The sequence below is a fragment of the Apodemus sylvaticus genome, chromosome 23, assembly GCF_947179515.1.
Source record: "Apodemus sylvaticus chromosome 23, mApoSyl1.1, whole genome shotgun sequence".
Taxonomy (NCBI): Eukaryota; Metazoa; Chordata; class Mammalia; order Rodentia; family Muridae; genus Apodemus; species Apodemus sylvaticus.
Window position 1 is genome coordinate 11608383 of NC_067494.1, and position 25854 is coordinate 11634236.

A 25854-nucleotide genomic window follows, 5' to 3' on the forward strand; every position below is an offset into this window, starting at 1 on the left:
TAATCCCTTTCTCTACCAAACAGCTTTTGTCAGACACATTCTTGTTGTAACAAGAACAAAAAAAAAAGATAGAAAGAAAGAAAGAAAGAAAGAAAGAAAGAAAGAAAGAAAGAAAGAAAGAAAGAAAGAAAGAAAGAAAGAAAAGAAAAGAAAAGAAAAGAAAAGAAAAGAAAAGAAAAGAAACTAAGACATAATTACAGTAGAATCTTTATATCCTTAAGTAATTTATATAGGCATATGTAATACTTGCTATTTAATCTAAAGAATCTAGTACAGATTCAATTTATAATCCTAAATTTTTCAGATTCTCATTTGTTGAGACAGAGACTCACTGTACAGCTCAGGCTTGCTTCACCCTTGCAGATATCCTTTTGCCTTCGTTCTAGGTTGCTTATCATGTTTTCCAAGAAGCTGCAGTGATGCATTTTGGGAAGCAACGTCATGCTCTCTTGATGTATAGATTTCAAATGTGCCTTTATTGAATGTGAATATATCTTAATGGTAACATGAAATAGACTTTATATATTTCATAGAAACCTCTTTAACAGGACGTTCTGAGATGTGGATCTTTGAATCTTTGGTCACTGGTTCCAGTTTAGTCATTTGCTTTGTTGGTTGTATCAGGGTCTTGCTTAGTCTGTCCTTGAACTCCTGCCTCTACTTCTTTGAAGTGCTAGGACTACAGGTGCACATCACCCACCCTGGAGTTAGTTGGCTTCTCTCCTGGGCTTACACAGAATTTTGTACTTCTATTTTGTTATGTTGCAAACACCTCAGATATTTGAAAATTGCCAGTGTGTCTCATGTAGCCTAACCTTTCCAGGTTGATAGACCTCCCCCTTCCCTTTATCAGTGGTGTTGAGTCTTTTTACGAGGTCACTGACTTCGAAGACATCCTTTCTGCAATATGAACTTGTCCTTGAGAGCTCTTAGTCCAGTGTCAAATAGTCCCTGAAATAAGGGTGCTGATTTTGAAGGACAGCTCCCAGGCAGGACTACCGGCATCCTATGTCTGTGAGCAACTAAAATGTCCTAACAGACATATGACCTTAAAGAGAGTAAAGGCTAGTCTATGGCTTTTGCCACTTCTTACACCTTTTAACTGCAAAAAGTTCTCATCCTTTAAAGACTATAGCAATATGGAAAATTACCCATATGCAAACTGTCTCTGTATGCGAACGGCTGTAACCACCTCCTCCCCTCCCCCTTCCCCGACCTTCATACAAGAGTGCCATTCTCGGGGAGCTTGTGTGCTTATAATGATTCCACATTACTATTTGCTTTCAAAATGTCTTTTATGTGGGAGAGCATTTCCTGTTCACTCCAGAGACATCAAGAATCCCTTGTTGTCTGTGTTTGTGTCAGGTGAGTATAAACAGGCCATTCTTCATGAATCCCATCCAGGGCTGTTTAAGTATGAACCCATGAATCATTATACCCACTGTCGGGATTAATTAGCCATGCACTGTCATTGTAGATACTCCACAGAAGTGAGAAAATTCATTATTGTGGATCCTGCTGCGTCGTCAAGGGATACCTGTCTCTGAAGTCAAGTCAAAACCAAAGAAATACCAAGTGCCTGGGACTTTGCTCCCCTATTGGTTCCTTTGGCTAAATATTTAAGATTTCTTTAATGAGAAATCTAAGGGTGGCAAAGAGAAAAACGTAACTGTCTATTCTGTATGGACCTCTTAATGTGCGGCTATGGGACATTCCAAACCTGTATTTATCTACTGTCCAGTTTACAGAGTTATCAACACTAGCTAGATTTTATCTTGACTTCCCTTTATTTATCTAGTCGGTTACTTAATTAGCTTTTATAGTCCAGGACGACCTCGAGTTAACATAACAGCTATAATCAACTGAGAACTGGAGTCTAAGTCTTTTACTATTATGTATTAATAATTATCATTATGTTCCGCCTCTAAGCTACAGATCAGTCCCCAGAACCCAAGTCTTTTTTTGTTTTGTTTGTTTTTTGTTTTTGTTTTTGTTTTTGTTTTTCTGAGACAGAGTTTCTCCGTGTAGCCCTGACTGTCCTGGAACTCACTCTGTAGACCAGGCTGGCCTCGAACTCAGAAATCCACCTGCCTCTGCCTCCCAAGTGCTGGGATTAAAGGCATGCGCCACCACTGCCCGGCTCCAGAATTCAAGTCTTGACTATATATTTCAATCTATCACCTGAGAACTTACTTTAGGTTCTTAAGACTCAACTATGTACTCAAGTTAACTCAGTTGTTCAGTAGCCCATCTCTTTGGATAACGTGTGGGACATGAGAAAGTACTTGGAGCCAAAGCAGAAATGTGGACAGCGGGGTAATCCCTCACTCTGGTGAATTTATTCCCTGATGCTGTTGACTGAAGCACAAGTAGGTGGCAGGGTTAGGCAGTGAGGTGACAGGGTAATTTGCTTGTTTTTTGTTTGTTTGTTTGTGTGTTTGTTTGTTTTTGATTCTCTATAAAAGCTTATTTTCTTACATACTTTCGTTGTTGTTGTTGTTGTTTTGGATTTGGTTTTCTCAAGGCAGGGTTTCTCTGTATAGCCCTGGCTGTCCTGGAACTCATTCTGTAGACCAGACTGGCCTTGAACTCAGAAATCTGCCTGCCTCTGCCTTCCAGAGTGCTGAGATTATAGGCATGCACCACCACCGCCCCGCACATACTTATTTTCAATAGTATCTCGGCAATCAAGGATTGCATATCTGCATTTGTAAGTTGTAGTCATAGCAGAAACCAGAAGATACTTTTCAATATGTCTAAAATAGGTGCTTGGCACCAAGCCAAATCTGTACCTCCACTCCAGCCACTTAAACTTCCTGTGTGGTCCTGCAGACATTTGCCTTCCGATCGAGAGTCTACAGAAGGCCAAGGTGTCTGGACCAAATTTCTGCGTTTCTACCCCACAGCACTTGATTAAATTCTTAAGTAAAATTTCCTTGCAGCATGGTGTTTGTAGACCGTGTCCGACTCAGAGAGACAGTAATCAATGTGTGTTTATCGACCCAATCATTGATTTGGTGGGACTCAAACTGCATTAAAGTTGCTAAAGTTAATGCTATCAGAGAATCTCGGTATCTGTGTCTAGGAAGACCATCACAGATGACTTAGTTGGGTCTTCTCAATCCATAGACGGAGAAGGACGGAAAGGAAAGAAATGACCTAGCACTGAAGTAGGTGAGGGGGCGGGGTGTGGAGCTGGCCACGCAGTTTGGTAAGAGCTCATTACATTTCTCTTAGAGCATGGTGGGTAAAAATCTGGAATGTGAGCTTTGGAATTATATGGACCGGGTTAAAATTAAGATTATCTTACGTTTGCCGGGTGGTGGTGGCACAGGCCTGTAATCCCAGCTCTCTGGGAAGCAGAGGCAGGTGGATTTCTGAGTTCGAGGCCAGCCTGGTCTACAGAGTTAGTTCCAGGACAGCCAGGGCTATACAGAGAAACCTGTCTAGAAAAAACCAAATCAAAAAAAAAAAAAAAAGACATTTAAACACACACACACACACACACACACACATTAGGGGATGGAGCTTAATCTCAGCCCTAATCTCCTCACTGGAAAGAATGCCAAATTAAGAGGTCAGATAAAGGGTAGCTAAGTTGTAGATTTCAGTGGTTGGCAGGGTTATTACCAACCATGCTCAGACCATCAGACATGTCTACAGGTTAGTGATGACCAGGAGGGTGGAAGATGTGAGGAAGTAGAAACGCTTGATGGAAGAACTTTGCTGTTAAAAAGCTCATGTCTACAATTCATTTTTGGCCCTCATAGGGCAGAGACAGGCAGGAGGCTTGGCGTGAGAGTTTGAGGCCATCTTGGGTAGAGAGTGAGTTCCAGGCTAGCTTGAGCTACAATGTGAGATACTCTTTTAAAGTAAAGAATAAATTTCGCTGTTTATTAAACAAACTCTACACATATAAGGCAGTAAAAAGGCTTCCTAACCACTAACTCTTCACCCTAGAACTTCCTCCCACAGGTTTGCACACACTCGTCCCTACCTATGAACTCAAATGTCACCTTTTGTCAGTCGTCATGCTCTACGGTAATGGAACCTTTCCTTTCTCTTTCCTGCCTATTTTTTTAATCCGTGGTACTGATTATAGACTGAAATACAGTTTTCTCACTTGTTCTCTTTGTGGCATTTTATAAACACTGAGTACTTAGAAGGGTACTTGATACACAGTAGACATCCTTAAGCATTTGCTGAATGAAAGAATTATAATCCCTCAGCCGTTAAAATGAGAGTCAGAGCTAGGCACAGTGGAGCAACACCTTCACATTTGGGAGGCTGAGACAGGAGGACTACCATGAGTTTGAAGCCACTTGAGGCTACAACCTCATGGTATATGATCCTGGCTTAAAACCCAAAATGAGGATGGATCAGACAAGAACCTAGATCTCATTCCACTCGAGCCTCTGGGATTAAAGGACATGCCAATCATGTAGAGATGTGGTTTAGCACGTGTGTTTTTGTTTTTCTGATATGCTAAGCCTCCTAACTTTACAGTGATGAGTGTCAAAGGGTGGGGCTAATTAGGAGTAGACACCTCCATTCTTAACGCCTTTCCCATAAAGGACTGGCAGTGTCCAGTGACTCCCCACCTCCCCTTTGGCCACCACACTGCAATTCTCTTTTTGGTTTTTTTTTTTGTTTTTGTTTTTTAATCTTCTTTACAAAGTCAAAACAAACAAACAAAACAACAACAACAAAAAAACCCACTTAGGCCTTTTCTACTACTAGACACATCAGCACATCTGCTGCGTGCACCTTCTGTCAATTGTATTCTATGAGACGACATATTATGTGTCGGGGAGGGGGGGGGGAACCAAAAACAGAGCCCTCAATGCCTTGAAAATTCTTTGCACAAGCTCAAGTATAATTCGGTAAATTATTAGCATTGACCAAAAAACAAACAAACAAACAAACAAACAAAACAAAACAAAACAAAAAACCCAGCACCAAGATGACTTTTGCCCCATCGAAGGCACATTCCTTTCTAACTGATTCTATTCTGGCTTCATTAAGCATGGGCAACTTCGTCAGGGTTCCTTCCAGAAGGATCGGTGGATTTACAGTACTGGTATATTTTCAGGCGCCATGACTGGCTTTGTCCAACCTGTGCCTGAAGGCAGCAACACAGCTTGAGTAGGGTGTGTCCACTGATTTGGGATACAAAGTAAGTACGGCCGCTTCTCTGAGTCACACTGTTGGGCCAAAGCATATGCAGAATGAATATAGTATCGAGTGAAGCCAGAAACAAGTATCCACTCCTCAGCTTACAAGGAGAGATGTTTCAAGTGTCTCCCGCTGCAAACTACATTGCGTTCCTTGATATCCTTCTCCCTGAGCCTTTGTCCAAAAAGACAGAGAGTAAAGGGAGGGGAGAGGGAAGAGTGTGGGTCTGAGTTTTATGTAACGCTGTAGGAGAAAGTTTCCTGCTTCCCTACGGGGGAGCTATGTCAGGTTCAAAGCCGAGTGGTGCTCTGCTTCGCTGAGTGCTGTAATTTATCATACTTAGTTTTCTCTTAGGAAAGGAAAAGTCCGGTACTCAATCTTCCATTCACAGTTTAGCCACAGGGTCTGGCTTGCCAGATACAAGTGGCAGCAAACGGGGGATTTTTTTTTTCCTTCCCGTGATAAATGGAACTAAATATGTGCTGCTTTTCTCCTATACTAGCCTAACTGTACAGCCCTTGATGGTCTGAAGATCTCAATATTTCTCACACGCCTTGGCTTGCATGAGCAGCAAAAACAAAAACAAAATGCTTCTGCAAAACTGCCCAATAATCTGGCCAGCCCATGAGTCCAGTGTGTTGAGTTAATTTTTCAAAGTGACTCCCAGATGGTCAGGCGGTAACCACAGAGGGGCTGCCATTAATTTTTTAAAAAAGATTTCTTTTGAGCTTTCTAATATATTTTTGGTTTTTTTTTTTTTTTTTTTTTTTTTTTTTTTTTTTTTGTTAGTTTGTTTTTTCGAGACAGGGTTTCTCTGTGTAGCACTGGCTGTTCCGGAACTCACTTTGTAGACCAGGCTGGCCTCGAAGAGCTTTCTTATATTTGATTCTTGTCTTAGTCAGGGTTTCTATCCCTGCACAAACACCATGACCAAGAAGCAAGTTGGGGAGGAAAGGGTTTATTGAGCTTACACTTCCACATTGCTGTTCATCACTAAAGGAAGTCAGGATTGGAACTCAAGCAGGTCAGGAAGCAGGAGCTGATGCAGAGGCCATGGAGGGATCTTTCTTACTGGCTTGCTTCCCCTGGCTTGCTCAGCCTGCTCTCTTATAGAACCCAAGAGCACCAGCCCAAGGATGGCTCCACCCACAAGGGGCCCTCCCCACCTTGATCACTAATTGAGAAAATGCCTCACAGTTGGATCTCATGGAGGCACTTCCCCAACTGAAGCTCCTTTCTCTGTGATAACTCCAGCCTGTGTCAAGTTGACACACAAAACCAGCCAGTACAATTCTTATATTTTGAAAAGCACAGAGTAAACTTTTCTTCATAAAGAGCACACCACAAATGCGCCTTTTACAGAGTCTTGAGTAACAGGAGTGTAAGCTTTTCATAAGTGGGTTAGCAGTTAGCCAAGTTAGTCATCTGTCTCGGCAAGGGTTCCTTAGCCAATGCCTCTTTGGTATTCAGTGGCTAAGTCATTGAGCTCGTGAAGAAATAAAGTGGGAGAAACTCCAAGAGATAGGAAATACTTCTCAACACACAGAAAAGTGGAATTGAAGGTAGTGAACCCCACGTGGGACCACTCAGCCTTGCTTCCAGGAAGTTAGGGGAACAGCGTGAGGCCTTGAGCAGACCTGAAGGAATCTGCCTCCCTTGCAGGTTATTTCCCATGACTCTTCCAGGGGTCTTTTTAAGGTGTTCTGGCAGGAGATCACCTGCAACTTTATTTTGGCTTTTTTGCCTGCATTTCTTTTTGGTGTATCTGGTAGAGGCCCCTGGAGAAAACCGGTCCACCATTTGTGTTCTTTATTCTTACAAGAATTTAATTTGTCTTTCCTCTCATTCTTTTTATTTGGGGCTGGCTGTAGACGTCCCATCTTTGTTAAATACAATTGTAGGTCCCAACTCTGGATGAAATCAGCAATCTGGGTACTTGAGGTCAAGAAGCCACCACTGAAAAGGAATGAAGCTACCTTACACCCCTGAGCTTCTGAGCCTCCCGCCTCATACTTGTTGACCACTAGGACTACAGGATACAAGACCATGCTTGGGGTATGGTTGGCTGACATATTTTTTATGACATAGTCACAATGAGCCAGACACATTTATTATTTCACATCCTCTTCATCCTCAGAACAAATGTGCACACTCATTCATCCCATTTTGAGAGGAGGAGGAGGAGGAATCGGGGTCAAGTTAACCTTTAAAACCCCACGGAGATAGCAAAGTTGATGAAGTGCTGGTGCTGTAACCCTGAGTGTTGGCATTCTGTCTAAGCTCTCTGTTTTTAAGCCCCTTCAATGAGGACCCAGGTTTGACCCCTTAAACCACAAAAGTCAGGTGTGGCGATACATTCTTATAATTCCAGGGCCAGGGAGGTAGAGATGGGCAGATCCCCGGAGCTCAACGGGCCAGCTCACCTACTTGGTGAGCTCTAGTCCTACAAATGCTGATGGATTCCGGGGGACTCCTCTAGCCTCTGTGGGCACTTGCTCATGTGCATACCCTAACACACATGCACACACGCATGCACACATGCGCCTTATCCAGGGAAGTGGTTTGAGCAAGATGGAGAGGAAACAAACACCTCTAAGCCCCACCCCTCCTAGCAAACAAAAAAGATGGGGCAGAACCTATGGAGTAAATCTGTTAAAATTCTAGAAAACAGTCAAAGGTTTAAAGCCACCATGCAGACCCACCCTGCCCTGAAGAAAGCATCCTAGACTCAGAGGGAAGGCTCCACAGGATTTTCTAACCTGCTCGGTTCCGGCAGGCCGCGCCCTGGTTTAATGGCCCCTCAGGAGTAAGCCCCCATCACCCCTCCCAGGTCTGGGCTGTGTTTCCCAACCTGTCTGGAAACTATCTGAAGAATGGGCGAAGGCATGTGCTGATGAGCAAGGCCAGAGAAGTGGAGGCCTTTCTAGAAAACCTTGAAACCCAGTGCTCCCAAAGCCCAGGAGGAAGGTGGTGCTGTTCTGTGCCTTCCATGGCTTTCTTTCTTCCGCTGCTGCTGATACTGTCTCCATGATGACTGAATTGTTATTAGATTGTTAGTGCTGTCTGGTTTTACTTGAGGAAACCAAGGAACTCAGAAGTTACTTGGTTTCACCTTTCTTTGTTTTCTTTCCTCCTTCCTGCTTTGTTTGGAAGAGGGGGAGTGAGGGTGGGGGGTGGGGAAGGGGGTGGACGAATGGGGGGAGGCTATGGGAGGGGTATGTGTGGGGGTGGAGGAGTGGGAAGGGTGTGGAGGAGTGGAGTGGGGGGAGGTCTGGGAGGGGGGAGGTATGGGAAGGGGGAGGTGTGGGGGGGTGTGGGTGGAGGAGTGGGGGGAAGCTATGGAAGGGGGAGTATATGGAGGTGGGGGTGGAGGCGTGGGGAAGGGGGTGAAGGAGTGGGGGGAAGCTATGGGAGGGGGGAGGGGGGAGTATATGAGGGTGGGGGTGGAGGAGTGGGGAAGGGGGTGGAGGAGTGTGGGGAAGCTATGGAAGGGGGAGGGGGGAGTATATGGGGTGGGGGTGGAGGCGTGGGGAAGGGGGTGGAGTGGGCAGAAGCTATGGGGGGAGGGGGAGTATATGAGGTTGGGGTGGAGGAGTGGGGAAGGGGGTGGAGGAGTGTGGGGAAGCTATGGAAGGGGGAGGGGGGAGCATATGGGGTGGGGGTGGAGGCGTGGGGAAGGGGGTGGAGTGGGCAGAAGCTATGGGGGGAGGGGGAGTATATGAGGTTGGGGTGGAGGAGTGGAGAAGGGGATGGAGGAGTGGGGAAGGGGTGGAGGAGTGGGGGAAGGATGGGAGGGGGAGGGGTGAGTGGGGGTGAGAGATGGGGGGAGTTAGGGGTTCTGCTGCCTTTATTCTTCTCCTTTAAAATTCATCATTATTGTTGTTACTGTGCTGTAGTTTATGGGGATTGAACAAGTCTAGGTTATCCATCCATCATCACCATCACCGGCACCATTTCTGTTTTTAAACACGAGGTCTCTTAAATTTGTCCAGGCTGGCCTCTAGTACCCGAGAGCCAAGGATAGCTTCAACCTCGTATTTTCCTGTCTTCACCTCCAAAGCACTGGAATTACAAATGTGGGCCGCCAAGCCTGGCTGAAATGCACTGATGTTAGAACACTTTACTCTCATCCTAGATGCTACAAAATAAGTCGTTTCAAGGATCAGTTTCTTCTGGGGAAAATAATGAGGATAGAACAGATTTCCCCCCCAACAAAATTATGTTTAAAAAATAATTAGGGGCAAGTCTCCATTTCTAGGACATAGAAATAAAAACAGTGGGGGAGAAAGAGGACGAGCTACGTAGGTCTTGAATAAAACCAAGCATTGTCATTGCTTATTGTTTGTCACTTACATGTGGAGACAGTGCAGACAGACTGCACCTGAGTTATTCAGAAGCCCGGCCCACGTCTTAGCATAACAGCATACACGCAGAACACAACTGATGGGTAACAATTGAAAGGCTGAAGGAAGGGCTGGGCGTGGTTAGGCCCATCTGTCTGTCCATCAGGGGCTTGGAGAAGGAGGATTGCAGAGTTTGGAATATCCTGGGCAAAGAGAAGCTTTGTCTCAAAAAGGCCAAAATCAGCCAATAAATAACATTTATATGATAAGTGTCTCTTTTATTTGTACACATATCTTATTAGGGGCCTCCGCTCGAGATCAGAGTCTCCCCTGTACAAACAGGCAGGGGGACACTGATGCTACCTTGTTTTCAGCATACATCAAGATCTTCCAAGAGTTCTCAGTGCTGTTTGCAGTGGGATGGAAATTCAAGTTCTTTGCTCACTATTGTTACACATGCGGTGTGAGGGTGAGGTGAGGTGGGGTGGGAGTGCAGAAGAGAGATTAAAAAGGGGATCCCTGGCAGAGACCTGTCTCCTAAGCTCACCAGTCACCTCACTTTGTTTTGCAAACCTGCTTTACCTGACCCTAACCCTGTTCACTCCTGTAAGCTCCCAGCATTCCAGAGGTCAAAGAAAAAACACCACCTTGGAGCCCCTTCCTACTTAAATACCTCAGAAACTCATTCTATTCTGTTGCCTTCGCTGTGCGACTGCACAAAGGTCTCAGTTCCATTTAGATTTCTCACAAATGCTTGGAGAGAATGGATTAACCTCTCTTCGGAACATCCGCAGAGGCGATTCAGTTCTATACTAAAATGATTTTTATTTTATACTAAATGAAAAGAAAATCACAAATGATTTTTAAGGGGAAGTAGCTCCTATCAGATGCTACAAACAGACAAGGAAGGGAAGATGCCCCTGTGTCGACTGACCACCATAGCTTTTCAGGAAAATGTCCACTAATGTATTCAGACAAATATACATCAGCAATTTTTTCCACTTGGTTTCTATTAATGGGTATGTGCTGGCATGTATGTATTGGGGCTTTGTTTTTTGTGGGGACTGGCAGGAATGAGGTCTCAAGGTCAGGAATGGTAAATTAAAAAGAAAAAAAAAACTTCATTAAAATCTTTGGGGCCAGCAAGATGGCTCAATGGCTTAAGGCACTTGCTGCCAAGCCTAATGACCAGAGTTCAAGTCCCCCACATGGTAGAAAAAGAGAACCGCTGCAAATTTTCCTCTGACATCAGCACATGCCCACTGTAGTGTACACATACATAAGTAAAAACCTAAAAGAAAATAAATCTTTGGAATTTTTATTCATGAGCTAGGCACTTCCTTTTTCAATGCTTAGATTCCTAGGTTAACACTATTATTGCAATATCTACATGTGTGTGTGAGAGAGAGACAGAGACAGAGAGAGACAGAGAGACAGAGCAGAGAGAGAGGGAGAGAGAAAGAAAGAAAGAAAGAAAGAAAGAAAGAAAGAAAGAAAGAAAGAAAGAAAGAAAGAAAGAAAGAAAGAAAGAAAGAAAGAAAGAAAGAAAGGAAGGAAGGAAGGAAGGAAGGAAGGAAGGAAGGAAGGAAGACAGAAAAATGTATTCCTTCAGGGCATGAGCATAGTGGTGTACATCTGGCATGGTGCACATCTGGCATGGTACACATCTGGGGTGGGGATTAGGGATTGACAGGGTTTGACCTGGCAATAGTGAGATACTGAGAGACTGGAGAACCAAAGTTCAGGCCACAGCAATTTCTGTGATCCTACTGTAGATGAGTCAAGCCACAGCCCTTGCCGTGATGGAAAACTGGCCTCAGAGACTGCTGATGCAGGTCAGAAATGAGTTTGAGGATTCATCACCAGGCACCCCAAAACACCAGGTGACAGATACACAGAAACACTGAGGGAAAATGCTTAATCCGTGGATTTCTAATACTGCATATTTATCTTTCTTTCCCATGTAAAGACATGGGCTAGCAAGGATGATATTTAATTAGACGGTCTATATTTGGAAAGAAAATGGTATCAAGACAATATACAGACCTAAATTTCAAAATAGCAACATTTCAATACAGGCTTGACGAAAGCTGGCCTTCTCACAGACTGTTTAACATTAATTTTTAATAGTTTGTGACCGCCATTATATTTCCAGAGCTTTAAGATAGATGTTCGATAATCTTACCTCATTTGTCTCAAATTGGGTAATGTGTCCTAAATAAATAATTGATAAATCTGAAAGAGATAATTTATAAACTTAGCTGGGGTAAGTGGCGCACACCTGCAATCCCAGTGCTCAGAAAGGTAAGGCAGAGAGATCGAGGGTTCAAGGCCCAAATTAAAGACAATCAATCAATCAAACCAACCAGAGTAACAAGGAGCTGTAGGAGGGAACCTGACCCAACACCTACCAGAGAAATGGCCCAGTAAATGTGGAATAAGTGTGCACATGCTTCCTAGAAACTGTCATTTCTAAGTTTGGGATGTTTCTGGTTTGGCTTTGAGACACGGTTTCACTGTGTAGCTCTGGCTGTCCTGGAACTCACTCTGTAGAGGAGGGCTGGCCTGGCACACACAGATCTGATGCCCCTGCCTCCCGAGGGCTGCTGTTAGGGCCTGTATTACCTGCCACTCCTGGCCCTTGTTGGTTTGATTCGGGATATCATGACTTTTTGTAGCCCAGGCTAGCCTTCCACTCCATGTTCACCTAACTCAGCCTTTCATGCACTGAGATTAAAGTTATGGGTCACCATACTTGGCTATGAGGTGATTTTAATAATATGGAGAAGGATTATCCATTTCATGTTAAATAAAAGCACTCATAATATAAACTTGTACTTTGAGGGAAAGATGAATATTTAAATTAATTCTTCTTGAGATTATTTGTGTATTTTTCTTTTGTTTCCAAGTTTCTCAGATAATTTCTATCTGGAAAGACAGAGTCCTATCAAGAGTCATCGTAAGCCATACTGTTTTTAAACTCATTATGAGACCTTAAACTCTTGGTCTCTTTGTCTCCATATCTCAAGGCCTGGGATTACAAGCATGCACCAACAGACCATAGCACCTCAATTACAAGCAAGCAAGCAAGCAAACAAGAAATTAGGGACCTGGGCTGGAGAGATGACTCAGCGGTTAAGAGCACTAGTTGCTCTTCCAGAGGTCCTGAGTTCAATTCCCAGCAACCACATGGTGGCTCACAACCATCTGTAATGGGATTTGATGCCTCCTTCTGGTATATCTAAGACAACTATAGTGTACTCATATATATAAAGTAAATAAACAAATCTTTAAAAGAAAGAAAAAAGAAAGAAAGAAAGAAAGAAAGAAAGAAAGAAAGAAAGAGAAAGAAAGGAAGGAAGGAAGGAAGGAAGAAAGAAAGAAAGAAAGAAAGAAAGAAAGAGAGAGAGAAAGAGAGAAAGAAAGAAAGAAAGAAAGAAAGAAAGAAAGAAAGAAAGAAAGAAAGAAAGAAAGAAAGAAAGAAAGAAAGAAAGAAAGAAAGAAGGAAGGAAAGAAAGAAAGAAATCAGGGACCTGTGAGATGGCTCTGCAGGTAAAGGTGTATTCAGGGAATCCTGGAAACCTATGTTCCATTCCCAGCACCCAGGTAAAGGTAGAGAGAGCTGACTTCCCAAAATCATCCTTGGCCTCTCTCTCTGCACACACCAGCTCACATGCACACAATTTAAAAGCATTCACTGTGCACTATCTTTCTAATTGAAAACCTATCTATTATCTGCATTTATAAGTCAGTCTCTCTTCTCCCCTGTCACGTGACCGGATGGCTGTCTGACTGTTTTTCATATTTTATTGAAAACAGAACAGGTATGTTGGACTGGGGAAGCACCTCAGTTGTCAGAGCGCCTGTCTAGCATTTGTGAATCCTCGGCGCCAGGTAAAAAATGCGCAGAGCGAGCGGCACACACCTACAATTCTGGCTTTCCTGGGGTGGAGATAGGATCAGAACAAGTTCCAGGTCAGCTTGAGCTAAACGAGAACCTATCTCAGCAAATTAAAGAAACAAACAAACATAAAGTGCCCACCGGGTGTGTTGGTTTTCAGGAGTGGAAAAACGAAAGCCTTTGTTGGAAGAAGCTGTAATAAGTAAATAAGTAGCATCCTAAGAAAGAAACGATGTGGGTTGAAATGACGTTGGGTCACCTTGAGCGCAGGCTCCTCACACTCACGGTCTGTAATTCTAACTTGGGACTGTACTTCTCTCTGGACTTGTACTCAAATAAGACTGTGTGAGACTCATCCCTCAGTTCATTGTGTCACCATTTTGTCACCAGGAAAAGAGTCAGAGAACCTCAACACCTCTCTGTGATGATGTCCTTTAAGTCCCCATGGGATCCAATTACTACTTTCATTGGACAATTTTCCTATGGCTTCTTCCCCCCCCCCCCCCCAGTGAACCCACAGGCCGGAAGTACTTTCTGAACTTCCCAAAGGCTATGATTCTGTCTAAGCTCCACCCCACCGTTACCTGGCAACAGCCAGGTATGCCCCGCCCCACCCTGGCAGCAGCCAGGTAAGCCTGACCTACTATAAAAGAAACTGCTCCACCCCTCCTCTTGCATCTCTTACTCTAACTCCCAGCGTCCCTCTTGCCCTCTCCTCCCCTCCCCCTCTCTCCACGTGGTCATGGCCGGCCTCTGCTTCTCTACTCTTTCCTTCTCTCTGCCTTTCTCTGCCTCTACTACGCCCTTAACTCCCTCCTCATGCCCTGAATAAACTACTCTATACTGCTATACTGTGGTGTATCTGGTGCCTCAGGGGTGCCTCAGCATGAGCCCACTGAGGAACCCCCACCCCCACATTTTACCACAACCATAGAACATATTCTCACACCTATTTCTCTCCCTCTGTCTCTCTCTCTCTCTCTCTTTTTTTTTTTGTTTTTGTTTTTTGTTTTGTTTTTTTTGTTTTTTAGATTTGGTTTTTTTTCAAGACAGGGTTTCTCTGTGTAGCCCTGGCTGTCCTGGAACACACTCTGTAGACCAGGCTGGCCTGGAACTCAGAAATCCGCCTGCCTCTGCCTCCCAGAGTGCTGGGATTACAGGCATGCGCCACCACTGCCCAGCTATTTCTCTTTTTATGATCACAACACTAACAACTGAGCCTGACAGGATTACCTTCAGCGTCTGTTCTCAAGGCCTCAGCTCCCAGGGTGTGGATGAACTCCAGCGGGCACACTTGATACTCTGTCCTCACTTTCAGCCCCCTAGCTCTCCAGAGATTAAAAAAAAGAAAAAGACCAAGAAGAGAAAAACAACGGACATTGGATTTAAATGTCCCAGAACATCCCTAAAACTGTTTATAATCCCACTAATGTCAAGTGAAATTGACATGATTGTCTTACAAGTATGCAGATCATTTTTTGTTTTAAAAAATTATTTTGACCAAAAATTTTCTGGAGACAAACCCCCAAATTTCACAAAACTAGAAAGTCACCCAAGAAGGAATAAAGGAAAAATGTCAGGAAAGGGATAACAGAACAAGACCCAGGGTTTTGTGATGTAGCTATAATTTCTATATAGTCTGATGCTCTATAAATACCCTTACTATTTACACTAAAAACAACTCTAAATTTAAATAAGTTATTAACTTAATACAAAACTTTAAAGGATCAAAAAAATGCAGGTAGAGGTGAGGGTGTCCATAGCTAGGAAACTGGCTGTCAAGACAGGGCTGGCCGGAGACTCACAAGCCTCCCAAGCGTTAGGTTTAAAGGTGCCTGTTACACCGCGACTCGAATTCAGAGTGTTTTAGTGAGAAATGCTTGGTTATCTTCAAAGTCTAACAAAACAGGCAAGGCCTGGAGCATGAGGTAAAGAAAGTCAGACCAACAAAAGAGCACAATCAAGTGCAGGTCTGGGTTCAGGAAGGTTCTCAGGAGCCACAAACCAAGATAACCATCTCCCTCAGGTGAGTCAGCTCAGGGCCAGGGATCTGGGATGCAAACTCCTGAAGCCTCCAGGTCTAAGGCGAAACGCCTTGGAGGACTTCCTAAAGTCAAGCAGTGAAGACCAATCTGAAGCAAAGGAATCAGACATCCCAAAGAAAGGGGAAGAGCGTGGAGCAAGGTGGGAGAGCAAAACCCTCAGAAGAGAACAAAGAGGGCTGCTTTAAAATAATGGAACTCGGTATGAAAACCACAGCGAAGATTTAACTGGAAAGAATATATGTATATATTTAATGAAGAACAAGATCAGATGTTTCAGTTAGTGAAGTAGGCTTTCTTCCTTCCATCTGTTCGTTCTTTCTTTCTTTCTTTCTTTCTCTTTCTTTCCTTCCTTTCTTCCTTCCTTTCTTTCTTCCTTTCTTTCTTCCTTCCTTCCTTTCTTCCTTCCATTCTTCCTTTCTTCCTTCCTTCCTTCCTTTCTTCCTTCCATTCTTCCTTTCTTTCTTCCTTTCTTCCTTCCTTCCTTCCTTCCTTTCTTCCTTCCATTCTTCCTTCCTTTCTTCCTTCTTTGATTCCTTTCTTTCTTCCTTCCTTTCTTCCTTCCTTCCTTCCTTCCTTCCTTCCTTCCTTCCTTCCTTCCTTCCTTCCTCTCTTCCTTTTATTATTATATAGATGTGTGCCTGCGTACCATGTGCAAGCCTGGTGCCCGAGGAGGGCAGATGTTGGATCCCTTGGGACTGGTGTTATAGTAACAAGCTATCGTGTGGGTTCTGAAAGTCAATCCTGGGTCCTCTGGAAGAGCAGCCAGTGCTCTTCCTAACCACTGAGCATCTCTCCAGCCCAAAAGTATTTTTAATCAATTTTTTTCTAAACAGCCACATGACTTCAAAACACAAGGGTTTAGGTAACCCTTGCTTTGAGACCACACGCACTATGTTGGTTTGGGCCCACATGCCATGTAAGGACCCTTAGCATTACTGACATGTCTGTATACATTTTAAGATACGTCGGTGTTTGAGAGCTGTATAAATGTGTTTGCGTGGGCATGCACATGTGCATGTGTGTCAAGGTCAAAGGTTTTTTGATACGAGGATTCTCTCGGTGAACCTGGATTTCACCAGTGTAGCTAGACTGGTGGCCAGCAGGCTCCAAGCATCCCCCATCTCTGCGTCCTGGAACTGGGGTACCCCAGGTTTTTAAGGGGACACCAGGGATCCTGTTTACACAGCAAGAACACTGCTGACAGGGCCATCTCCCTAGTCCCTTATATACATTTTACGGTACAAAGATTTTCATAATAGCTGGTTTGTCCTCAAACAGAATCAGTTATGGGAAGAGGAATTCCAGTAACTAAAATTTAAGAGTAAGGTTTAAAAAATAATTAACAGCTGGGTGTAATGATATATGTGTATGTGTGTACACACACACACACACACACACACACACCTGTCACCTTAGCTCCCTACATGCAGAGGCAGGAGGATCAATTCAAATTTGAAGCCAGCCAGGACTGCAGTGAAACTTTGTATTTCAAAACAAAAACAAAACAAAAACAACAACAACAAAACCCCACAAAGACATGGAATTTTGTTCTAACACATTTTACATAATATGACTGTGGTGGTTTGAATATGCTTGGCCCAGGGAGTGACAGTATTAGGAGGTGTAGCTTTATTGGAGGAGGAATGTGTCACCGTGGGCGTGGGCTTTAAGACCCTCCTCCTAGCAGCCTGAAGACGAAGATGTAGAACTCTCAGCTCCTCCTTCACCATGCCAGTCTGGATGCAGCCATACCCCAACCTTGATGACAATGGACTGAACCTGTGAACCTGTAAATCAGCCCCAATTAAATGTCGTCCTTATCAGAGTTGCCTTGGTCACAGTGTCTGTTCACAGCCACAATAAAACCCAAACTAAGACAAAGGTATACTTCCCTCTCCTAGAATTGCATCTTCTTCATGTGCTGTTTCCATCAACAGCCCGAGAAAACCAACTTTAAAAACTCATTAAGGGATGACTTAGTGTAGAGTCTTGCCAACAACGCAGATAATCTAAACTAGCCTGAATAGTGACTGCCATAGAGGTTTTTCTTCTAGGTTGTTATACTAATTGTGTTTCCACTTCCTGTTGAGCTCTGGTTGTCCTTCTCAAAGCTCAGAAGGCAGGTGGCTCCGGGTGCTCATGGGATGCCTTGGATACCATCTGGAAACAGTGAGTTCTTCCACTCTTCCCACCACTACTTGGGGCAACAAAACATCAGCCATGATTGTTCCAAAGGCTGCCACCGTGATACTGACAGTGTTGAGTGGATGCTCTCTTGTGTGGGAGTTCAACGTCCCTGGCTGCACTTCCGTAAATTAAAGTAAATTTCATTTACGCACAGTTTTTAAGGAAAGTGGCTTCTTATCGTACCTCTGCTTTCTGAGTCTTAGTTTATTGTCTTTCCCATTGAAATCGCTTTTTTCCAAAATATTCTCTTCTCTCAAGCAGCAGGATGTCAGAGGGGCTTACAGTCTCACTTTAATGAGAACCAGCTTGTCATTGAGAAGGATATATCATAAATGACTCACACACACACCACACACACAAGTTTATAGCAATAAAAATGTATCAGTCTCTTTCCCACCCAATACGATCTTCCCCTTTGTTCCACCGACTTTGTGATTTTTTTTTTTCTAAAAAATTTTAACAAAGATTTTTCATTACATCTCTGAGAAAAGTCATCATGTTCCAGCTGGGAATATCATCTTTGCATCCCCTCCCACCCCCACTCCCCCCCCTTTTACATCAGAAGAGTAAATCACCTGCTTCCTGGCGGTACAGACCTGGTGTATTCCTCATGAGAACAAGAGATGTAGTTGATTTATGAATTCGGAAAGTGACTATTAGGTCTTAGAAAAGAGTAGATTTTGAGAATAGATATGAAAACCTCATGTGGAAGCTGACTGGCAGCAGGATCGAGATATGTCCCTTTCTGAAACAATTACAGCCATGCTGTGTAAATGCAGGGGCTCTGGTGACTCCTTCCTACAGAGCAGAATTCCAAAACAGACGAAAAATATTTTAAAATGAGAGTAATTCCCCAAACCAGTCCTTTTAAAAAAAAAAAAAAAAGGTTGACTCCTTCAAAAACTTTCATGCATGGAAAGATGGTCCTAGAATGCTAGCATGGAAATAATTAGTATTTTTAATTGGTACAAGTGGGAAATAAGGGAGACCGGCCTTAATAAACATCTCCAATCTGGAGCACATTGAAGTCAATACATAGTGGTTTTTTTCCCCTAAAATCAAAGTGCATTGCACTTACTAACGGACAAAGTGAATTAATTATCTTGTCAAAAGTAATCAGTGTCTAGGCGGTGGTGGTGCACACCTTTAATCCCAGCACATGGGAGGCAGAGGCAGGCAGATTTCTGAGTTCGAGGCCAGCCTGGTCTACAGAGTGAGTTCCAGGACAGCCAGGGCTATACAGAGAAACCCTGTCTTGAAACAAAAACAAAAACAAAAAACAAAACAACAACAACAAAAAGGAACCAGTGTAATTGAACTGGGGACAAGTTTGGTGAATTAAGAAAAGGAGAAGCCTTGACCCCCCCCCCCCCCAGGATTGAGTCCCTGACATGTTTATGCCTTATCCACAGAGCAGCTGTCCATCTACTTAAAATTTACATGTTTTAAAACCTCATACAGCATTTATTTTGCAGATCAAAATCAGAAATGAACAACGATCAGATATATGATAGGTGCGCCTACCCGTGTTTATGAAGAGTCTAAAGGCTGACTCTACGGGGAGGGAGCTGCCTCTTCCTAACTGCTGAACTACAGAAGTGAGCACATCTGGATTCCTAATGATCCCAGGAGCTTTGGGCTTTGGGAGACCGCCATCTGGTACAAAGGAAATCTGGACAGAGTGTCCGCCCAACAGAAAGCACTGTATTGGGCTGCTATGAAAAGCAGTGGCTACACTTCCCTCCGATAACACATCAGCTTCTTAGCTGGTAAATGATCCACAGAAATGCATGTGCAGAAGTGTTCACTGGCTGACCAAGGCTCTAAAACCCCTAGCAGCCTGCAGATAAGGAACATGAGATCAAAGGCTTTCCGAAACAGGCTTGGAACAGCCTGCGGCCTTCATTAGCTCTTTTTATAATTCCTGGTGGTTATAGGCTCCTCCTGACCTCGGGTGTCTGGTTGGTTTTTAATCTAAAATGAAAAGGCTGGACACCTTGGAAAGCTTGGGCCCTTTCCAGTCTTAACATCTCATCTGTGTGTACGACATACGCTAATAGAATATATTCTGAGGCTTGGGTGACGGCTCAGTAAGAAAGCTCTTGCCTTGTAATCATGAGGACATGAGTTTGGTCCCCTTCAGAACCCATATAAAAAATGTAGGTGTGTTCTTAGCTGCTTGTAATTCCAGGACTAAAGAGACAGAGACTGGCAGACTTTTGGAGCTCAAAGGCCAGCTAGTAGATGGTACTTAATGAGTTCTAGGCCACCCAGGCGACCTGTCTCTAGCACCAAACAAACAAATGACCCAAGGTAGACATTCCAAAGGAACACTAGTCAAAAGTTACTGGCTTCCACACACTTATGCACACAATAAATATACACATACAGACACACAAACATACAATGATTCTCCCATCTTTTTTTTTTTTTTTTTTTGAGACAGGTCTCACTGTGCAATTCAGACTAGCCTCAAACTCACAGCCCCACCATCTGAACCCTGAGAGTGCTAGATGACAGGTCTGCTCCACCACTCCCTAATCAATTCTAGAATTCTTCAAATAAAAATGCTTAAGTGTAATATATACTTGTATGGAAAAAGTCCTTGCATTACACAGTTCCATATACAGCACATTTATGCACTGGAAATGTAAAAGCTAATATGTATGGATACAACCTTTTCCTATTCCTAGTGTTTTATAATTTTTTTAAAAAGATTTTGGTCTCTATATATGAATATGGGAAATATGGAATTGGTAGTGATAGATTAATATACAATTATGGATTGATGAGAAAATACTAAGTCCAGTACTTAGAAGGAAAGTCAGTTCAAGGCTATCCTCAGCTACTGACTTCTAGACCACCATAGCTACCCAAGAGCCCCTCAGCACCCTCCCCAATTTTTTTAAAATATCATTTTTAATGCTCTAAAGATTAAGTTTTATTGCTAAATTATCTGGGATGAAGGCACATTAAAAATAAACGATCACATTATAACCAGAACAATTCATTATGAGACTCAGAAACATTTCGTTGTGTCTTTTAGTTTTATAGGATGATCCTTGCAGAAATCAAATTATCAGTGGTTTTCCCATCTGTACTGTTCATTACTCCTAACCTAATGAACAATGTAAACAGACTTGCTCTCAGAAAGCTCAGCAAATTTCTGAGTTCGAGGCCAGCCTGGTCTACAGAGTGAGGTCCAGGACAGCCAGGGCTATACAGAGCTTTGTTTTGAAAAAACAAAAAACAAAAAATAAAACAAAAACAAAACAAAACAAAACAAAAAACAACAACAAAAAAGAAAGCTCAGCAAACTTGGGTGTATTGTCATAGTCTGTAATCCCAGAACTGGAGACAGGAAGGAGAATCATAAATTGGGAGTTCAGGGCTAACCTGGGCTGTACAAAACCCTACTGCAGAACCTCAACAACAACAATAATATCCCAAAGATAGTCTCATTAATCTATAAGTGAAATTACCCCAGTGCATGTTTAACTACACATGTGAGTGGAAGGGAAGTCCATTATTTTCTTTTGTGTGCATTTGCTTTTGTGAGACAGTGTGCTGCCTAGTCCTGGGTCAGCTTAACATACAGACCAGTTATCTGAGAGGAAGGAATCATAATTGAAAGATTGCCTCCATAAGATCCAGCTGTAAGGAATTTTCCCAATTAGTGATCAATGGAGGAGGGCCCAGCCCATTGTGGGTGGTGCCATCCCTGGGCTGGTGGTCCTGAGTTCTATAAGAAAGTGGACTGAGCAAGCCAGAGGGAGCAAGCCAGTAAGCAGCACCCATTCATGGCCTCTGCATCAGCTCCTGCCACCAGGATCCAGACCTATTTGAGTTCCTGTCCTGATTTCCTTTGATGATGAACAGTAATGTGGAAGTGTAAGCCAAATAAACCCTTTCCTCCTCAACTTCCTTTTTGGTCATGGTGTTTGTGCAGGAATAGAAACCTCAACAAAAACAAGTTGGTACCAGGGTTGCTGGGTATGGCTGCGATAGACCTGATCCTGTCTTGGGGGCAATTTTGGAACTTTAGGCTAGAAAAGCCACTGAGAGTTGAGAGCTCTATAAGCTGTTCTGTAGGACTTTAGAGGCTAAGGATGTTTTTTGTTTTTGTTTTTGTTTTTGTTTTGAGACAGGGTTTCTCTGTGTAGCCCTGGCTGTCCTGGAACTCACTTTGTAGACCAGGCTGGCCTCGAAGAGGCTAAGAATGTTAAGAGTAGTGCAGAAGATGGAGGGAGACCTGGCTTGTGAAATTTCAGAGGGAAGTTTACAGACTCTATCCCAACCATTTGCTATTTTGAATTGAGACTCTGTCAGGTTTGTCAGCTGGAGCCGAAGACTCAGCCACAGTTAACAAGAGACTGGCAACCTTGAAGTGAAACCCTTGCATTACTGGGACAACAGACACTGGTTAGCTGGCCATTGGTGAAGGCACAGCCTCAGGACAGTTGACAGCACAGGACTGAAGGGGTCTTGCAAAGGAGTTGAGACTTGGCATCGGGAAGAGAGCCTGTGAGAAGCTATTGGTGAAAGCGTAGCCCAGTTGCAGCAGAAGACACCAGTGTTTTGGCGATGCCAGTACCACGGGACGATCACCAAGAGCAGCAGCAGTGGAGTGGAGCCGGCCAGAGCCTAGAAGACAAGCTGTGTGTGCTGTAGAGGGCAGAGCTGGAGAAGTGACCCAAGCTCCTTGCAGGAGCCCAGGAGCTTGTGAATGATTCCCAGATAATTGGACACTGAATTATTTATACTGTTGGGGTTTTGTTTTATGTAGTTCAGATTCTGACTGTTCTCTGATTCTTCCTTCTTGATGAAGGTATTTAATTTAATTTTGATTTCTACCACAGCTGAAAGACTGAATTTTTTGAAAGAGATTGTGAGTTTTCAGAGAGAGATTTTTTTTAGCAAAATAATTTTATTTTCTAAGACAGAAAACATACTCATCCAACATGCGCTTACCTAGCACCTTTATGCTCAAGGGACTTCCATGTCATGGTGGGTTGGACAACTAACACGTAGTCAAAGATGTCTCCGTTCAGATGTCAAGTGTCTGGATGGCTAGCCTTATACAATCACAGCAGAATCTGCTTTTTTGGTGAGTTATAGACCTTTAAAGCTTTGAAAGGCTACTTTATTTCTTCATCTACTGCTTCCAGATGAACAGAACACAGTGGTTTTCAGCTTGCATTGGGGGGGGGAGGGAAACTTGTCCTTTTTTTCTTCTTTTTTTGTGGTGCTGGAACTCCTTATCCACTTCTGTCAGTCGTGAGCCGGCAGATTCGCATGGATGGTTTGGTCAAGTACCCACAATGGCTTCAGCAGCATCAGGACCGCATTTAAAGTGACTCTCTGACAACTCGGTCTTCATACAACTGATTCCATTTCCATCCGTTTCTGTCCTCACTGATGCTTTCTGATAGCCTCAAGCACTTGAAATAATGTCAATTACAAAATCCACAGCTTTACGCTCTGCATTGAATGTAAACATGCCTGGTTCTCCGACAGGAATTTTGCACCCTCTACACCAGGCAACAGTAGCTTCTAAATATCCAGAACATCAGAAGCATTATTATAATTGGCTGTGTCTGGGTCATCCACATCATGACAATGAGTTTCCAGTCAGGGCTACGCCCGGCAATCACAGTCAATATGCCAGACTGTTCCTGGGGTTCATTTCCCCTCTTGCACACGCTTGGCTTACAGTTTCACAAGTGTCAATTGGGTCATTGTCACTACAACAGCCAGAGCATTTGCCATTGAATCCTGGGTCTTCCCCGGTCTGAGGGACGGCACCATACTTCAGGTGTATTCTTTATAAGGCAAAATATTTGACATGGGATTTTCTTTTTTCCTATCTTGCTTAGCTGAATTTAAAGGTGTTTCTTTTTTTTCCCAGCAATCTCCAGTTTTGCGTTTGAACAGCGTAGACCCTCAAACACCATGCAAAATACAACCTTATCTGCTTAAATTGGAATATCACGAGACGCTGAAATATGCCGCCATTTCTCATTTGAGAGAAAGACTGGTGCTCGACGGTGGGGCACAGCACATTCATGGCTGCTGAAGTCACTCACAGTGTCTGGGCATGTGCCACTGCCACCAAACAGTCACCCAACCACACAGCCCTGGTGCAGAGCGGTAAGACAAGGGACTAGATATTTTAAACCGAGTAAAATTTTTAATGTGCTTGAATGTGTAAAGATTGCGGGACTTTCAAAGTTATTTATGTTTTTAATGTGAGATCTTGGAGATGAAAAACAAAAGAAGCAAGCTGGGCAGTGGTGGCGCACGCCTTTAGTCCCAGCACTTGGGAGGCAGAGGCAGGGGGATCTCTGAGTTCGAGGCCTGGGCCAGATCACCAGAAGGAGGTGAGGCCTATTAGCCTGAGTGGTTTGTTTTCATGCCTGGGATTCATAATGCGGTTATCTGTGTTTAGATAAGACCAAATGTAGTTTAACTGACGGGGAGCAGGCGCTACATGGATGTACCATGCAGAAGACTCCTGAGTCTTGCCCTGACCCACATGTCTTTCTTACCAGCACAGGAGTCAGTACCAAGTTTATGTCACACAACTAAATCCAGTATTGTAATTACAGATACTCTCAGTCTGGCATTGTAAACAGACTCGGGCAAGTTTGGTTTTTAATACATTTATCACTGGTATTTCTGACTTATCTTTTTTGTTTTGTTTTGTTTTGTTTTGTTTTGTTTTTTGAGACAGGGTTTCTCTGTGTAGCCCTGGCTGTCCTGGAATTCACTCTGTAGACCAGGCTGGAATTAAAGGCATGGCCACCACCACTTGATGAAATTCTCCTTTTTGAAGAGTCAATACGAGTGTACTAGAGTCATTAGGGCTGAAGATGTGGCTCAGGCTATAGAAGTACTAGCTTTAGCCACCAGGAACAAAGACCTTGATTCGACCCCAGCAACACACAAAAATGGGTGTGCCTGTACTTCCCAGAAATCTCTGGCACCAGGAGGTAGAGCCAGAAGGTTCAGGAGATCAAGGAGAGCCTTGGCTATATAGGAAGTTTGAGGCCAGCCTGGGATACGAGAGACCTTGTCTCAAAAACAAATGAGCAGGGTGTAGTGCTGTACTCCTTAAATCCCAGCACTCCAGAGGCAGAGGCAGGTGGATCTCTGTGAGTTCCTGGACAGCTGGGGCTATACAGAGAAAAAAGAAGAAGAGGAAGAAGAAGTGGAGAAATGGCTGGGCAGTTAAGCTTAACTGTTGTTCTTCCAGAAAACTCAAGTTCCATTCCCATATCTAAGTCAAGTAGCCCACACCCAGTTGCGATAACTCCTGTTCTAAGGGAACCCAAGGGCTCTGGTTTCCACCGGTACCCACATGCAACTCTCTTCTCCCCTACCCCCTCCCTCTCTCTTAAAAATGAAATCTTGAGGCTGGAGAGATAGTTCAGTGGCTAAGAGCACCAACTACTCTTCCAAAGGTTCTGAGCTCAATTCCCAGCAACCACATGAAGGCTTACAACCATCGCTGATACTTTCTTCTGATATGTCTGATGACAGTGACAGTGTACTCCCACACATAAAATAAATTATCTCTAAAAAAAATGAAATCTTAAATAGTAACTACAATAAAAACAGAGGGATCTTGAGAACACCTGTTCTTTACCCTTTTTATACCTTACTATTTACTTGCAGGCAACTAGTTTCAGCAAAGGGAATTCACAAGCTCTGGTCAAAGCGACCCCGCCACCTCTTGATTTTACTTGCTCCCTTCTGTAACTCGTAAGAACAAATTTGGTAAATAAAGTTTGTTCAGGCTTCACCCTCATCTTTGTAATCCCTTGTCCGGTTTTAGAACTGAGAACTCTAGTCATTGTTACAAGCCCTAAACCTGAATCATTTGAAAAAGAGAACAGACTCCCCAAAAAGTTGTTCTCTGACTTCCATACAAAAAAGTCCCAGGAGGCTGGAGAGATGGCTCAGTGGTTAAGAGCACCAGCTGTTCTTCCAGAAGATCCAGGTTCAATTCCCAGAATGCACATGACAGCTCAAAATGGTCCACAAGTTCAGAGGCTGCAACGACTTCACACAGGCACACATGCAAGCACATGAAATTTAAAACAACAACAAGTCCCTGGCACAGACATACCCTACCCCCAACCCCAGATAAATACGTGTAATTTTAAAACTAGAAGAAGACCACCGGGCAGTGGTGGTGCAC

The 25854-nt window shown here is 43.6% G+C and overlaps 1 protein-coding gene and 1 pseudogene across 2 annotated transcripts in view; both read right to left on the bottom strand.

The window, feature by feature from the left end:
* Sgk1 (serum/glucocorticoid regulated kinase 1) overlaps nt 1–25854 on the bottom strand; it is a 118785-nt gene that overhangs the window by 32125 nt on the left and 60806 nt on the right. The gene's annotated exons all lie outside the window — the stretch shown is intronic.
* LOC127674184 (inorganic pyrophosphatase-like) lies at nt 22782–23770 on the bottom strand (annotated as a pseudogene).